The sequence below is a fragment of the Phyllostomus discolor genome, chromosome 1, assembly GCF_004126475.2.
Source record: "Phyllostomus discolor isolate MPI-MPIP mPhyDis1 chromosome 1, mPhyDis1.pri.v3, whole genome shotgun sequence".
Classification (NCBI taxonomy): Eukaryota; Metazoa; Chordata; class Mammalia; order Chiroptera; family Phyllostomidae; genus Phyllostomus; species Phyllostomus discolor.
Window position 1 is genome coordinate 65,191,778 of NC_040903.2, and position 4,446 is coordinate 65,196,223.

Sequence of the window (4,446 nt, forward strand, 5' to 3'; positions counted from 1 at the left end):
CAAGGGGATGGAGAGATAAGATGTGAGCATGAATAGATAATGAAAAACACAGGTAATACTTAATAAGTGTCTGTTCAGACCAAAAGATCTTGTTTTTCTATCTCTTATTTGTGCTATTTATTGAAATACCATCCATCTTTGAAAATCCATCATCCAAAAAGCCTTCTTGGATCCTGCTGAGGAATGACCTTTTTTCCCTTTTGTAGTTTTATGGCACTATTTATTACTTTTATGGAATTCAAATATTTATTTGTGTATATATCTTAATTTCTTTACTTAGTGGTAACACTTCCGGAGGGTAACAAGTAATTTTAGGCATCTTGTTTCTTCCTGGTGTCTGTTTCATGGTTTACCTATAGTAGGAGTCCAATAAGGATTTATCAAATGAAAAAGTGAATAAAATGATTCTTTGAAAATGAATAAGTGAGAGTTACAATAAGAACTTATGAGTATGAAGTGATTGCTTCTCCTTGGGGTGATAAGGGAAAGTTTCATGGAAGAAGTAATATTTGATTTCCTTTTGAGGTTATTATAAGAGTAGAGTCCTTGCCAATACACCAAGTTTATGGCATAGAAAAGTACACAATTTACACAGCTCTGAAGGGACATCCATGGAAACTACTATGTTGCTTTCTCCTGCCCTTTCACCCACCCCCTTTCCCCACAACACACTCACACAAAGAGCAAGGACTTTTGATTTATGGGATTTAGTACAGTGCCTGGCATGCAGATAGTCAGTGAAAGTTGAATAAATTATTGAAATGTTTTGATGAAAAAATTAATCTCAAGTATATACTGCTAGTCAACAGTTCATGAATTTAACAAAACTAATATTAGACTTCTGTTATAGAGAAATTCACATATATTTTCTAATTTCAATCCCTGCAGCAATGCTGTGAGGCTGATATTATTCTCAACATGTTTATAGATAAAATCTTCAGCTCAATGAGATCAAGCAACTTCCAGGTCACACAGTAAGTAAAAGAGGGGTGATTCAAACCCAAGTCTCATAATCTTTCTATTATGCAGAAGATGTAGGTAAAGCAGACTTAGGTATCTTTCCTTTTTGGTTGGTACTTTAAAATGGTATCATTGTTCTTATTTTTAACCTTCTTTGCCGTTCAGTAAAAGTTTCTGAGGCACATCTTAAGAGGCTATCAAGACCTTTCTTTCGCAGGTGCAGGTGTCTCCCATCTCACCCTAAGCCCTCTGGGTTTAAAGAAGTGTTCATGCAATCTTCCCATCTTTTCCACTGTGTTATTTCAAACCTTGATTCATTTTTTACATTAACACATCCTCTGGTATTATATATATAAATAAAATAAACTAAATTCAGTGCTTCTTGTGCATCCTGATTGGCCAGACCAGATGGAGTGATTTCTGAACTAGAATTGAAAATCAAAACACAAGTTCTTTTTAAAGAGGTGGAAGTTTAGAAACAACTGTTCACGGCAGGCTTAGCTTTAATTCTAAGTGAGTTTGGGTTGTTTTCAAGCCATGTTTGATGGTGGAATATTGGAATCTTCACTCTTGAATGATATACATGTGTCACACACCTATATTGCCCTTGGCAATAAGGGGAGCATAGCTAGAGCTGAGCTGGAATTTTGCAGGGCAATGTGGCTGTTGTTATTACAGTCACATTAGTAGTGACAGCTGGTTTTGCTTTTAACTTTTAAGAGCCTGTATAAAAAACCAAGTGACGAAAAATCCCTTTGGTGAACAGGTTCTGGGAAGCTCCAGAACAACAAATACTGAAGAGTAAGTAATTCGTGCTAATTTGAATTAGCTATGTTCAATGTTATGAACTAGACTGCTTATACTAGCTACTTCATTTAATCCTCAGGAAATCTAATGAAATCAGCATTACAATTCCTTTTCTACAGAGGATGGTGAGAGCCTCGGGATCATACAACTAATATAGAGAAGGTCTTATTTAAAAACAAATTTGTGACTCTAAAACCCTATATTCATTGCAGTAACAGCTTTGAACTCACGACCAGGAGTTTATATTCATTAGAAGACAGGTTTCCTCTCTCACATAGAGAAAGAAGGACCTAGAATACATCTCTAGGTGAGGAGAATCTCTGGATATGCAATGCTTGTTTTTCCTTTTCATCAATACCAGACAAAGGATGTCATATGACATGACAGTGTAATTATGATGAAAGACATGGGAAGCATGTGGCATAATAGCTTATATTGTGTATAGGATTTGGATCCAGAGAGCTACAGGGGTCGACTTCTACTTGTTTTCCTAGCTATATTACCTTAAGCAAATTATCAATATTTACCCTGTTTACCTCTCTTCCTTCTTCTATAAATGAGGATAATATAGTCAATCCTCATTATTGGTGGATTCTGAATTTCCAAATTTATTTACTTTCTAAAATGTAGTTATTTAAAAACCATCTTGAGGTATGATTAATATATAAAATGCTGTACATATTTAATGTATACATCTAGATGAGTTTCAGAATAAGTATATACCTGTGAAACCATCACCACCAAGATCATAAACATATCTATCACTTCCCAAAATGTCCTTCTCTCCTTATTTTTTGTGGCTATTTTTCTGTAAGAATGTTTAACATAAGGTCTACCATCTATAGTGTCAGAAAGTAAATTAGTGGTTGTGGGGAGCATTGAGGAACAGCTAAAAGCTATGGGGTTTCTTCTGGGGATTATAAAAATGTTCAAAAACTAATTGTGATGGTTGCACAACTGTATGAGTACACTAAAAAGCACTGGAATGTATATTAGTGGGCGAATTGCATAGTACACTAATTATAGCTCACTGAAGCTTTTACAAAGGAAGTGTACCCTCTTAGCAATTTTAAGTATACAACACAGCATTGTTAGTTCTAGGCACTGTGCTTTGCAGATCTCTAAAACTTATCAAGTATAACTGAAATCTACTCTTCAACCATCACCTCTCCATTTCCTCATCTCCCCAGCCCCTGACAACCTCCATTTGACTCTCTGTTTTGTGAGTGCTTATTTTTGATTCTGTATATAAGTGAGATTATACAGTATTTGTCTTTTTGCCTGGCTTATTTCACTTAACATTATGCCCACCAGATCTATCCATATTATTATGAATGGGAGACTTTGCATGTTTTTTAAGGCTGAATGATATTCCATTTTATGCATATACCACAATTTCTTATCCATTCATCTTTCAACAGACATTTAGGTTGTTTTCATATGTTCGCTATTTTAATAATGCTGCAATGAGCATGGAAGTGAATATATCTGAGATTTCAATTTCAATTTCTTTGGCTATATGTGCAGAAGTAGGGTTGCTGGATCATAAAGTAGTTTAATTTTCTTTTGAGTAAGCTCCATATTATTTTCTATAATGGCTACATGAATTTACATTCTAACCAACAGTGTTCTAGAGTTTTCTTTTTTCCATATCCTTGCCAACATTTGTTATCTATTTTTTTTAAATAATGGTCATTTTAACAGGTATAAGGAGATAACTCATTGTGGTTTTGATTTACATTTCCCTGATTACTGATGTTGAGCATCCTTTTTAAAAATTATCTTTTTTCTCTTTTTCCTTCTCTTCCCTCTCTAAAAATAAATAAAATCTTTAAAAATAAAATTATCTCTTTTGTAGATTTTTATTTTTTAATTTTTAAATATATTTTATTGATTATGCTATTACAGTTGTCCCATTTCCACCCCTTCACCTCCCTCCAACCTCCCACCCCCTCCCACCCACATTCCTCCGCTTTAGTTCATGTCCATGTGTCAAACTTATAAGTTCTTTAGCTTCTACATTTCCCATACTATTCTTACCCTCCCCCTGTCTATTTCCTACCTACAATCTGTGCTACTTATTCTCTGTACCTTTTCCCCCTCTCTCCTCCTCCCACTCCCCTGTTGCTAACCCTCCATGTGATCTCCATTTCTGTGGTTCTGTTCCTGTCCTGTTTGCTTAGTTTGTTTTTGTTTTTGTTTTAGGTATGGTTGTTAATAATTGTGAGTTTGTCGTCTTTTTACTATACATTTTTTTTAATCTTCTTTTCTTAGATAAGTCCCTTTAGCATTTCATAAAATAAGGACTTAGTGATGATGAACTCCTTTAACTTGACCTTATCTGAGAAGCACTTTATCTGCCCTTCCATTCTAAATGAAAGCTTTGCTGGATAGAGTCATCTTGGATGTAGGTCCTTGCCTTTCGTGACTTGGAATACTTCTTTCCAGCCCCTTCTTGCCTGTAAGGTCTCTTTTGAGAAATCAGCTGACAGTCTGATGGGAACTCCTTTGTAGGTTACTGTCCCCTTATCTCTTGCTGCTTCTAGGATTCTCTCCTTCATTTTTACCTTGGCTAATGTAATTATGATATGCCTTGGTATGTTTCTTCTTGGGTCCAACTTCTTTGGGGCTCTCTGAGCTTCCTGGATTTCCTGGAAGTCTATTTCCTTTGCCAGAATG